Source organism: Protopterus annectens, chromosome 5.part0 (assembly GCF_019279795.1).
Source record: "Protopterus annectens isolate FY-2018-M chromosome 5.part0, PAN1.0, whole genome shotgun sequence".
NCBI lineage: Eukaryota > Metazoa > Chordata > Ceratodontiformes > Protopteridae > Protopterus > Protopterus annectens.
The window spans coordinates 891,623,727-891,636,957 of NC_056735.1; the positions used below are offsets into that span (position 1 = coordinate 891,623,727).

Genomic DNA, 13,231 nt, shown 5'->3' on the forward strand with positions numbered 1-13,231 from the left:
GCCACTAAGAGAATTGTACAAATCAGTGTTCCCCTTGTGCTCTCAGAGGCAGTACGGCTCTGGTTCTCTCTGTCTTTTAACTATGTCCCGTAAGCTCCTCCTCGTGCGGAAGCCATTTGACATCCACTTTTGAGGAGTCAGTGCTCTTTAAGAGTTTACAGGTAAGGATGTGCTAACAAATGCTGGAGAGTGTGCTCCTTTGCAGAAGTGGTTCAGAAATCCATTAGGCTTATCACTGATTGCTTTGTCTGCCAGTAAAACGTAGCACAGCCCTTGCCAGGTTGCTGTGACATCAGTTTACTTTCTGCAAGAATCTCTGTCTATCCAGCTTGGCCTTGCACTGCTCTAGTCACGCTCATGAGACCAGACTCTTTCCCTACTGGTGATAGCTCAAAGCCATCTACACGGTATTCTGTGACGTGTATTTGTCACCTGGGAACGTGTTCCTGAAAGCAAAGTACTGGTCACTCCTGGAATACGGCAGGAACGATACTCGGTGAACCCATCAGGAGCCTGCAGTGTGCTTGCATTGGTGGTTCAGTGGTAGAATTCTTGCCTCCCACGCAGGAGACCCGGTTCGATTCCCGGCCAATGCATCTTTGGCTTTTGCATACTCACACACACCTCAGAAGTGCTGTCGTGCATGTCATGTTCTGTTACAGAAAGCTTTCAAGAAGCTCTTCTTATGGCACCGTCCGTGTTAGAAAGAGATCAGAAAAGCTTTCACGCCATCTAAAGATGTTGCAGCAGCACTTCCACTAGACGTGACGTGCAAAATCGGTTGGCTTTCAGATGTAAACCAGCTAACCTCTTGCGGGTCATGACTGATTACCACGCAGAAGGAGAGAACATGCTAAGCGTGTCTTTAGGTGACTCTCCATTCTGACTCAAGTGACCAGAAGACTGCAGGTTGCATTATGCTGCAAATGAAATCTGTTTCTTGATGCAACAAAGAAATGTTTTCTGGGAAACGGTCTTGTGTGATAAAACGATCAGATGATACAGTTCCAACATACTGCCTTTCATTGAGTATCGCTAAGGGTGGGTAGCTCAAAAGATATCACCACCGCCGACAAGGAGACTCCAGCACAGCAAGGCGTGTACCGGACACGGCCAGTATAGGCCAGTAGATACCAGCCAGTGGTTATCTTCCATTTGGAAGATACAGTCTCCTGTTTTAAGGATCACCACAATGGAACATCTGTTGCTACTGAAACATGCGCCATTGTGCATTTTCACAAATTTTCTCAAACTCTCACAGTAAAACGTTGCTGTCCTTTTAAAGGTCAGTCTGCCAGGTTTTCTAAAATCGGGTTCCGTGCTGGCAAACCTACGCTCACCCCCTCAGATTTTCAGATTTTACCCCACAAAGACGTTAAATGCGCATGCATTAAACTGTTTCTCTCCTGACACACGAGTGACTGCTACAGATGGAGTCTGAGGATTTAGTTGGGAAAAGTCTGAGATCCATCTCTCAGGTGCACCACAAGACTGAAATGAGAAGAGTTGGAGTTCAGATTATTTTCTTGAATGTAGAGACAGGCTCAAGCTATGGATGAATTGTGTCTTGCTTTTTTGAGCAGCAGACATGAGCCAGGATATATTGTTAGGCACCTGGTCTAGGGCTGCAGAAGCATCAGGTACAGCTGGGGAGGAAACAGTGATGATAGAAAGGAAATGTAACAGCAACACAAGCAGAGGCAGCACCAGGAAAATTGAATTCTGACATGGAAACTGTATGACTTTCTAGCTACAAGAATCAAGGCAGACAGAGTGGCTACAGTACTCTTTAAGGTGCTACACCCAATGCCGTGAAGCTGACACTAGCATGGGAATAGTGATTGGAGAATAGATTTTAGAAAGAGTATTTAAAGACTGCAATAAAGGAGGGGTGGGCAGGGTGGGGAAAAAAAAAAAAACATCCACCGAGCCTAGCTAAAGCAGTATGCAGAGCTGAGCACTACTCCAGTTTGGAGACTAAGCCCCCAGACAGAATGTCCCAGCTCTGTGCTGAGGTAGGCTTTCTGCCCCACAGAATTGTCTGTCAAATCTGGAAGTCTCTCCCTCTCTCTCTCTCTCTCTCTCTCTCTTTCGGGGAATCCATATCTGACCCGAATACAGACATTTCTCAGGGCCTTTCCAGGACAAAGAAATAAAAATAATGCAATGTAGTCTTCACAAGCTAAGCAAGCAAGCAGGTGCACAATCTGCACAAATAAGGGTTTGGTCGGAGGATCAGACATTTGATACCCTGGAGAGTGCAAGATGGTAGGCAAAAATAAAGAGCAGGTTCCTTATAAGTGAAAAATGAAAATAAAGTAGCCCAGATTTAAGCGTGAAAGTGAGACTAACTGACGTTTGAACTTCTAGTCCTGTCTGTGAGTCACTCACCCTTTAGGGCAAGTGAGCTGTACGGCACCTGCTGACCGAATGCTCCCATAAGGGGCTCACGGTGGTCGCAGCAGCCCAAGATAGAGCAGAAGGAGCTGAGAAGACTTTTAAAATCTTAACAAGATTGTACCGTGTCTTATCTTAGTAGAGAGTCGAGGTGTCCTTCTCCCATGAAAGGAATAGACCGCATGGTGCCAGGTAGCGTAGATTGACATTTCACATAACGATTGCTTCCAGAAGTCATTCGTTCAGACTGTGAATCCTAAAAGCTAGCCTGAACAACTTTAGGTTAAGCGAAAGATATTTTTCCCTTAGGAAGAAGAGCATGAAGGAAAAGACTGCTTGCTTCTGTCGGTGCAGGTGTGATGGGTCTGTGACAACACTGGGGATGTGAGCTTTGGTAGTTGAGCGGTTGAATTCTTGCCTGCCATGCATGTGGCCTGGGCTTTATTTCCTGCTGGCCTTTCCCACATCTTTGCAAGGTGCATGATGCAGGAAAAATAAAGAGCTATCGAAGCATTGTATCCTCCAGAAAGGAGGGCCACTAAGAGAATTGTACAAATCAGTGTTCCCCTTGTGCTCTCAGAGGCAGTACGGCTCTGGTTCTCTCTGTCTTTTAACTATGTCCGCTAAGCTCCTCCTCGTGCGCAAGCCATTTGACATCCACTTTTGAGGAGTCAGTGCTCTTTAAGAGTTTACAGGTAAGGATGTGCTAACAAATGCTGGAGAGTGTGCTCCTTTGCAGAAGTGGTTCAGAAATCCATTAGGCTTATCACTGATTGCTTTGTCTGCCAGTAAAACGTAGCACAGCCCTTGCCAGGTTGCTGTGACATCAGTTTACTTTCTGCAAGAATCTCTGTCTATCCAGCTTGGCCTTGCACTGCTCTAGTCACGCTCATGAGACCAGACTCTTTCCCTACTGGTGATAGCTCAAAGCCATCTACACGGTATTCTGTGACGTGTATTTGTCACCTGGGAACGTGTTCCTGAAAGCAAAGTACTGGTCACTCCTGGAATACGGCAGGAACGATACTCGGTGAACCCATCAGGAGCCTGCAGTGTGCTTGCATTGGTGGTTCAGTGGTAGAATTCTTGCCTCCCACGCAGGAGACCCGGGTTCGATTCCCGCTCAATGCATCTTTGGCTTTTGCATACTCACACACACCTCAGAAGTGCTGTCGTGCATGTCATGTTCTGTTACAGAAAGCTTTCAAGAAGCTCTTCTTATGGCACCGTCCGTGTTAGAAAGAGATCAGAAAAGCTTTCACGTCATCTAAAGATGTTGCAGCAGCACTTCCACTAGACGTGACGTGCAAAATCGGTTGGCTTTCAGATGTAAACCAGCTAACCTCTTCGGGTCATGACTGATTACCACGCAGAAGGAGAGAACATGCTAAGCGTGTCTTTAGGTGACTCTCCATTCTGACTCAAGTGACCAGAAGACTGCAGGTTGCATTATGCTGCAAATGAAATCTGTTTCTTGATGCAACAAAGAAATGTTTTCTGGGAAACGGTCTTGTGTGATAAAACGATCAGATGATACAGTTCCAACATACTGCCTTTCATTGAGTATCGCTAAGGGTGGGTAGCTCAAAAGATATCACCACCGCCGACAAGGAGACTCCAGCACAGCAAGGCGTGTACCGGTCACGGCCAGTATAGGCCAGTAGATACCAGCCAGTGGTTATCTTCCATTTGGAAGATACAGTCTCCTGTTTTAAGGATCACCACAATGGAACATCTGTTGCTACTGAAACATGCGCCATTGTGCATTTTCACAAATTTTCTCAAACTCTCACAGTAAAACGTTGCTGTCCTTTTAACGTTCAGTGAGCCACGTTTTCAAAAATCGGGGTTCTGTGCTGGCAAACCTACGTTCACCCCCCCTCAGATTTTCAGATTTTACCCCACAAAGACGTTAAATGCGCATGCATTAAACTGTTTCTCTCCTGACACACGAGTGACTGCTACAGATGGAGTCTGAGGATTTAGTTGGGAAAAGTCTGAGATCCATCTCTCAGGTGCACCACAAGACTGAAATGAGAAGAGTTGGAGTTCAGATTATTTTCTTGAATGTAGAGACAGGCTCAAGCTATGGATGAATTGTGTCTTGCTTTTTTGAGCAGCAGACATGAGCCAGGATATATTGTTAGGCACCTGGTCTAGGGCTGCAGAAGCATCAGGTACAGCTGGGGAGGAAACAGTGATGATAGAAAGGAAATGTAACAGCAACACAAGCAGAGGCAGCACCAGGAAAATTGAATTCTGACATGGAAACTGTATGACTTTCTAGCTACAAGAATCAAGGCAGACAGAGTGGCTACAGTACTCTTTAAGGTGCTACACCCAATGCCGTGAAGCTGACACTAGCATGGGAATAGTGATTGGAGAATAGATTTTAGAAAGAGTATTTAAAGACTGCAATAAAGGAGGGGTGGGCAGGGTGGGGGAAAAAAAAAAACATCCACCGAGCCTAGCTAAAGCAGTATGCAGAGCTGAGCACTACCCCAGTTTGGAGACTAAGCCCCCAGACAGAATGTCCCAGCTCTGTGCTGAGGTAGGCTTTCTGCCCCACAGAATTGTCTGTCAAATCTGGAAGTCTCTCCCTCTCTCTCTCTCTCTCTCTCTCTCTCTCTCTCTTTTCGGGGAATCCATATCTGACCCGGAATACAGACATTTCTCAGGGCCTTTCCAGGACAAAGAAATAAAAATAATGCAATGTAGTCTTCACAAGCTAAGCAAGCAAGCAGGTGCACAATCTGCACAAATAAGGGTTTGGTCGGAGGATCAGACATTTGATACCCTGGAGAGTGCAAGATGGTAGGCAAAAATAAAGAGCAGGTTCCTTATAAGTGAAAAATGAAAATAAAGTAGCCCAGATTTAAGCGTGAAAGTGAGACTAACTGACGTTTGAACTTCTAGTCCTGTCTGTGAGTCACTCACCCTTTAGGGCAAGTGAGCTGTACGGCACCTGCTGACCGAATGCTCCCATAAGGGGCTCACGGTGGTCGCAGCAGCCCAAGATAGAGCAGAAGGAGCTGAGAAGACTTTTAAAATCTTAACAAGATTGTACCGTGTCTTATCTTAGTAGAGAGTCGAGGTGTCCTTCTCCCATGAAAGGAATAGACCGCATGGTGCCAGGTAGCGTAGATTGACATTTCACATAACGATTGCTTCCAGAAGTCATTCGTTCAGACTGTGAATCCTAAAAGCTAGCCTGAACAACTTTAGGTTAAGCGAAAGATATTTTTCCCTTAGGAAGAAGAGCATGAAGGAAAAGACTGCTTGCTTCTGTCGGTGCAGGTGTGATGGGTCTGTGACAACACTGGGGATGTGAGCTTTGGTAGTTGAGCGGTTGAATTCTTGCCTGCCATGCATGTGGCCTGGGCTTTATTTCCTGCTGGCCTTTCCCACATCTTTGCAAGGTGCATGATGCAGGAAAAATAAAGAGCTTCTGAAGCATTGTATCCTCCAGAAAGGAGGGCCACTAAGAGAATTGTACAAATCAGTGTTCCCCTTGTGCTCTCAGAGGCAGTACGGCTCTGGTTCTCTCTGTCTTTTAACTATGTCCGGTAAGCTCCTCCTCGTGCAAGCCATTTGACATCCACTTTTGAGGAGTCAGTGCTCTTTAAGAGTTTACAGGTAAGGATGTGCTAACAAATGCTGGAGAGTGTGCTCCTTTGCAGAAGTGGTTCAGAAATCCATTAGGCTTATCACTGATTGCTTTGTCTGCCAGTAAAACGTAGCACAGCCCTTGCCAGGTTGCTGTGACATCAGTTTACTTTCTGCAAGAATCTCTGTCTATCCAGCTTGGCCTTGCACTGCTCTAGTCACGCTCATGAGACCAGACTCTTTCCCTACTGGTGATAGCTCAAAGCCATCTACACGGTATTCTGTGACGTGTATTTGTCACCTGGGAACGTGTTCCTGAAAGCAAAGTACTGGTCACTCCTGGAATACGGCAGGAACGATACTCGGTGAACCCATCAGGAGCCTGCAGTGTGCTTGCATTGGTGGTTCAGTGGTAGAATTCTTGCCTCCCACGCAGGAGACCCGGGTTCGATTCCCAGCCAATGCATCTTTGGCTTTTGCATACTCACACACACCTCAGAAGTGCTGTCGTGCATGTCATGTTCTGTTACAGAAAGCTTTCAAGAAGCTCTTCTTATGGCACCGTCCGTGTTAGAAAGAGATCAGAAAAGCTTTCACGTCATCTAAAGATGTTGCAGCAGCACTTCCACTAGACGTGACGTGCAAAATCGGTTGGCTTTCAGATGTAAACCAGCTAACCTCTTTCGGGTCATGACTGATTACCACGCAGAAGGAGAGAACATGCTAAGCGTGTCTTTAGGTGACTCTCCATTCTGACTCAAGTGACCAGAAGACTGCAGGTTGCATTATGCTGCAAATGAAATCTGTTTCTTGATGCAACAAAGAAATGTTTTCTGGGAAACGGTCTTGTGTGATAAAACGATCAGATGATACAGTTCCAACATACTGCCTTTCATTGAGTATCGCTAAGGGTGGGTAGCTCAAAAGATATCACCACCGCCGACAAGGAGACTCCAGCACAGCAAGGCGTGTACCGGTCACGGCCAGTATAGGCCAGTAGATACCAGCCAGTGGTTATCTTCCATTTGGAAGATACAGTCTCCTGTTTTAAGGATCACCACAATGGAACATCTGTTGCTACTGAAACATGCGCCATTGTGCATTTTCACAAATTTTCTCAAACTCTCACAGTAAAACGTTGCTGTCCTTTTAACGTTCAGTGAGCCACGTTTTCAAAAATCGGGGTTCTGTGCTGGCAAACCTACGTTCACCCCCCCTCAGATTTTACCCCACAAAGACGTTAAATGCGCATGCATTAAACTGTTTCTCTCCTGACACACGAGTGACTGCTACAGATGGAGTCTGAGGATTTAGTTGGGAAAAGTCTGAGATCCATCTCTCAGGTGCACCACAAGACTGAAATGAGAAGAGTTGGAGTTCAGATTATTTTCTTGAATGTAGAGACAGGCTCAAGCTATGGATGAATTGTGTCTTGCTTTTTTGAGCAGCAGACATGAGCCAGGATATATTGTTAGGCACCTGGTCTAGGGCTGCAGAAGCATCAGGTACAGCTGGGGAGGAAACAGTGATGATAGAAAGGAAATGTAACAGCAACACAAGCAGAGGCAGCACCAGGAAAATTGAATTCTGACATGGAAACTGTATGACTTTCTAGCTACAAGAATCAAGGCAGACAGAGTGGCTACAGTACTCTTTAAGGTGCTACACCCAATGCCGTGAAGCTGACACTAGCATGGGAATAGTGATTGGAGAATAGATTTTAGAAAGAGTATTTAAAGACTGCAATAAAGGAGGGGTGGGCAGGGTGGGGGAAAAAAAAAAAACATCCACCGAGCCTAGCTAAAGCAGTATGCAGAGCTGAGCACTACTCCAGTTTGGAGACTAAGCCCCCAGACAGAATGTCCCAGCTCTGTGCTGAGGTAGGCTTTCTGCCCCACAGAATTGTCTGTCAAATCTGGAAGTCTCTCCCTCTCTCTCTCTCTCTCTCTCTCTCTTTTCGGGGAATCCATATCTGACCCGGAATACAGACATTTCTCAGGGCCTTTCCAGGACAAAGAAATAAAAATAATGCAATGTAGTCTTCACAAGCTAAGCAAGCAAGCAGGTGCACAATCTGCACAAATAAGGGTTTGGTCGGAGGATCAGACATTTGATACCCTGGAGAGTGCAAGATGGTAGGCAAAAATAAAGAGCAGGTTCCTTATAAGTGAAAAATGAAAATAAAGTAGCCCAGATTTAAGCGTGAAAGTGAGACTAACTGACGTTTGAACTTCTAGTCCTGTCTGTGAGTCACTCACCCTTTAGGGCAAGTGAGCTGTACGGCACCTGCTGACCGAATGCTCCCATAAGGGGCTCACGGTGGTCGCAGCAGCCCAAGATAGAGCAGAAGGAGCTGAGAAGACTTTTAAAATCTTAACAAGATTGTACCGTGTCTTATCTTAGTAGAGAGTCGAGGTGTCCTTCTCCCATGAAAGGAATAGACCGCATGGTGCCAGGTAGCGTAGATTGACATTTCACATAACGATTGCTTCCAGAAGTCATTCGTTCAGACTGTGAATCCTAAAAGCTAGCCTGAACAACTTTAGGTTAAGCGAAAGATATTTTTCCCTTAGGAAGAAGAGCATGAAGGAAAAGACTGCTTGCTTCTGTCGGTGCAGGTGTGATGGGTCTGTGACAACACTGGGGATGTGAGCTTTGGTAGTTGAGCGGTTGAATTCTTGCCTGCCATGCATGTGGCCTGGGCTTTATTTCCTGCTGGCCTTTCCCACATCTTTGCAAGGTGCATGATGCAGGAAAAATAAAGAGCTTCAGAAGCATTGTATCCTCCAGAAAGGAGGGCCACTAAGAGAATTGTACAAATCAGTGTTCCCCTTGTGCTCTCAGAGGCAGTACGGCTCTGGTTCTCTCTGTCTTTTAACTATGTCCGGTAAGCTCCTCCTCGCAAGCCATTTGACATCCACTTTTGAGGAGTCAGTGCTCTTTAAGAGTTTACAGGTAAGGATGTGCTAACAAATGCTGGAGAGTGTGCTCCTTTGCAGAAGTGGTTCAGAAATCCATTAGGCTTATCACTGATTGCTTTGTCTGCCAGTAAAACGTAGCACAGCCCTTGCCAGGTTGCTGTGACATCAGTTTACTTTCTGCAAGAATCTCTGTCTATCCAGCTTGGCCTTGCACTGCTCTAGTCACGCTCATGAGACCAGACTCTTTCCCTACTGGTGATAGCTCAAAGCCATCTACACGGTATTCTGTGACGTGTATTTGTCACCTGGGAACGTGTTCCTGAAAGCAAAGTACTGGTCACTCCTGGAATACGGCAGGAACGATACTCGGTGAACCCATCAGGAGCCTGCAGTGTGCTTGCATTGGTGGTTCAGTGGTAGAATTCTTGCCTCCCACGCAGGAGACCCGGGTTCGATTCCCGGCCAATGCATCTTTGGCTTTTGCATACTCACACACACCTCAGAAGTGCTGTCGTGCATGTCATGTTCTGTTACAGAAAGCTTTCAAGAAGCTCTTCTTATGGCACCGTCCGTGTTAGAAAGAGATCAGAAAAGCTTTCACGTCATCTAAAGATGTTGCAGCAGCACTTCCACTAGACGTGACGTGCAAAATCGGTTGGCTTTCAGATGTAAACCAGCTAACCTCTTTCGGGTCATGACTGATTACCACGCAGAAGGAGAGAACATGCTAAGCGTGTCTTTAGGTGACTCTCCATTCTGACTCAAGTGACCAGAAGACTGCAGGTTGCATTATGCTGCAAATGAAATCTGTTTCTTGATGCAACAAAGAAATGTTTTCTGGGAAACGGTCTTGTGTGATAAAACGATCAGATGATACAGTTCCAACATACTGCCTTTCATTGAGTATCGCTAAGGGTGGGTAGCTCAAAAGATATCACCACCGCCGACAAGGAGACTCCAGCACAGCAAGGCGTGTACCGGTCACGGCCAGTATAGGCCAGTAGATACCAGCCAGTGGTTATCTTCCATTTGGAAGATACAGTCTCCTGTTTTAAGGATCACCACAATGGAACATCTGTTGCTACTGAAACATGCGCCATTGTGCATTTTCACAAATTTTCTCAAACTCTCACAGTAAAACGTTGCTGTCCTTTTAACGTTCAGTGAGCCACGTTTTCAAAAATCGGGGTTCTGTGCTGGCAAACCTACGTTCACCCCCCCTCAGATTTTCAGATTTTACCCCACAAAGGCGTTAAATGCGCATGCATTAAACTGTTTCTCTCCTGACACACGAGTGACTGCTACAGATGGAGTCTGAGGATTTAGTTGGGAAAAGTCTGAGATCCATCTCTCAGGTGCACCACAAGACTGAAATGAGAAGAGTTGGAGTTCAGATTATTTTCTTGAATGTAGAGACAGGCTCAAGCTATGGATGAATTGTGTCTTGCTTTTTTGAGCAGCAGACATGAGCCAGGATATATTGTTAGGCACCTGGTCTAGGGCTGCAGAAGCATCAGGTACAGCTGGGGAGGAAACAGTGATGATAGAAAGGAAATGTAACAGCAACACAAGCAGAGGCAGCACCAGGAAAATTGAATTCTGACATGGAAACTGTATGACTTTCTAGCTACAAGAATCAAGGCAGACAGAGTGGCTACAGTACTCTTTAAGGTGCTACACCCAATGCCGTGAAGCTGACACTAGCATGGGAATAGTGATTGGAGAATAGATTTTAGAAAGAGTATTTAAAGACTGCAATAAAGGAGGGGTGGGCAGGGTGGGGGAAAAAAAAAAACATCCACCGAGCCTAGCTAAAGCAGTATGCAGAGCTGAGCACTACCCCAGTTTGGAGACTAAGCCCCCAGACAGAATGTCCCAGCTCTGTGCTGAGGTAGGCTTTCTGCCCCACAGAATTGTCTGTCAAATCTGGAAGTCTCTCCCTCTCTCTCTCTCTCTCTCTCTCTTTTCGGGGAATCCATATCTGACCCGGAATACAGACATTTCTCAGGGCCTTTCCAGGACAAAGAAATAAAAATAATGCAATGTAGTCTTCACAAGCTAAGCAAGCAAGCAGGTGCACAATCTGCACAAATAAGGGTTTGGTCGGAGGATCAGACATTTGATACCCTGGAGAGTGCAAGATGGTAGGCAAAAATAAAGAGCAGGTTCCTTATAAGTGAAAAATGAAAATAAAGTAGCCCAGATTTAAGCGTGAAAGTGAGACTAACTGACGTTTGAACTTCTAGTCCTGTCTGTGAGTCACTCACCCTTTAGGGCAAGTGAGCTGTACGGCACCTGCTGACCGAATGCTCCCATAAGGGGCTCACGGTGGTCGCAGCAGCCCAAGATAGAGCAGAAGGAGCTGAGAAGACTTTTAAAATCTTAACAAGATTGTACCGTGTCTTATCTTAGTAGAGAGTCGAGGTGTCCTTCTCCCATGAAAGGAATAGACCGCATGGTGACAGGTAGCGTAGATTGACATTTCACATAACGATTGCTTCCAGAAGTCATTCGTTCAGACTGTGAATCCTAAAAGCTAGCCTGAACAACTTTAGGTTAAGCGAAAGATATTTTTCCCTTAGGAAGAAGAGCATGAAGGAAAAGACTGCTTGCTTCTGTCGGTGCAGGTGTGATGGGTCTGTGACAACACTGGGGATGTGAGCTTTGGTAGTTGAGCGGTTGAATTCTTGCCTGCCATGCATGTGGCCTGGGCTTTATTTCCTGCTGGCCTTTCCCACATCTTTGCAAGGTGCATGATGCAGGAAAAATAAAGAGCTTCTGTAGCATTGTATCCTCCAGAAAGGAGGGCCACTAAGAGAATTGTACAAATCAGTGTTCCCCTTGTGCTCTCAGAGGCAGTACGGCTCTGGTTCTCTCTGTCTTTTAACTATGTCCGGTAAGCTCCTCCTCGTGTGCAAGCCATTTGACATCCACTTTTGAGGAGTCAGTGCTCTTTAAGAGTTTACAGGTAAGGATGTGCTAACAAATGCTGGAGAGTGTGCTCCTTTGCAGAAGTGGTTCAGAAATCCATTAGGCTTATCACTGATTGCTTTGTCTGCCAGTAAAACGTAGCACAGCCCTTGCCAGGTTGCTGTGACATCAGTTTACTTTCTGCAAGAATCTCTGTCTATCCAGCTTGGCCTTGCACTGCTCTAGTCACGCTCATGAGACCAGACTCTTTCCCTACTGGTGATAGCTCAAAGCCATCTACACGGTATTCTGTGACGTGTATTTGTCACCTGGGAACGTGTTCCTGAAAGCAAAGTACTGGTCACTCCTGGAATACGGCAGGAACGATACTCGGTGAACCCATCAGGAGCCTGCAGTGTGCTTGCATTGGTGGTTCAGTGGTAGAATTCTTGCCTCCCACGCAGGAGACCCGGCTTCGATTCCGGCCAATGCATCTTTGGCTTTTGCATACTCACACACACCTCAGAAGTGCTGTCGTGCATGTCATGTTCTGTTACAGAAAGCTTTCAAGAAGCTCTTCTTATGGCACCGTCCGTGTTAGAAAGAGATCAGAAAAGCTTTCACGTCATCTAAAGATGTTGCAGCAGCACTTCCACTAGACGTGGCGTGCAAAATCGGTTGGCTTTCAGATGTAAACCAGCTAACCTCTTCGGGTCATGACTGATTACCACGCAGAAGGAGAGAACATGCTAAGCGTGTCTTTAGGTGACTCTCCATTCTGACTCAAGTGACCAGAAGACTGCAGGTTGCATTATGCTGCAAATGAAATCTGTTTCTTGATGCAACAAAGAAATGTTTTCTGGGAAACGGTCTTGTGTGATAAAACGATCAGATGATACAGTTCCAACATACTGCCTTTCATTGAGTATCGCTAAGGGTGGGTAGCTCAAAAGATATCACCACCGCCGACAAGGAGACTCCAGCACAGCAAGGCGTGTACCGGTCACGGCCAGTATAGGCCAGTAGATACCAGCCAGTGGTTATCTTCCATTTGGAAGATACAGTCTCCTGTTTTAAGGATCACCACAATGGAACATCTGTTGCTACTGAAACATGCGCCATTGTGCATTTTCACAAATTTTCTCAAACTCTCACAGTAAAACGTTGCTGTCCTTTTAACGTTCAGTGAGCCACGTTTTCAAAAATCGGGGTTCTGTGCTGGCAAACCTACGTTCACCCCCCCTCAGATTTTCAGATTTTACCCCACAAAGACGTTAAATGCGCATGCATTAAACTGTTTCTCTCCTGACACACGAGTGACTGCTACAGATGGAGTCTGAGGATTTAGTTGGGAAAAGTCTGAGATCCATCTCTCAGGTGCACCACAAGACTGGAAT

General features: G+C 46.0%; 5 non-coding genes across 5 annotated transcripts; all 5 read left to right on the forward strand.

Moving 5' to 3' along the window:
* The first annotated feature begins 526 nt into the window (after positions 1 to 526).
* TRNAG-CCC lies at positions 527 to 596 on the forward strand. Its single transcript has one exon. It is a non-coding gene; the product is annotated as a tRNA-Gly (tRNA).
* A 2,861-nt stretch (positions 597 to 3,457) lies between these two features.
* TRNAG-CCC lies at positions 3,458 to 3,528 on the forward strand. Its single transcript has one exon. It is a non-coding gene; the product is annotated as a tRNA-Gly (tRNA).
* Positions 3,529 to 6,398: 2,870 nt separating this feature from the next.
* On the forward strand, positions 6,399 to 6,469 carry TRNAG-CCC. Its single transcript has one exon. It is a non-coding gene; the product is annotated as a tRNA-Gly (tRNA).
* A 2,854-nt stretch (positions 6,470 to 9,323) lies between these two features.
* Positions 9,324 to 9,394, forward strand: TRNAG-CCC. Its single transcript has one exon. It is a non-coding gene; the product is annotated as a tRNA-Gly (tRNA).
* A 2,863-nt stretch (positions 9,395 to 12,257) lies between these two features.
* TRNAG-CCC lies at positions 12,258 to 12,327 on the forward strand. The gene has a single exon. It is a non-coding gene; the product is annotated as a tRNA-Gly (tRNA).
* Positions 12,328 to 13,231: the final 904 nt, after the last annotated feature.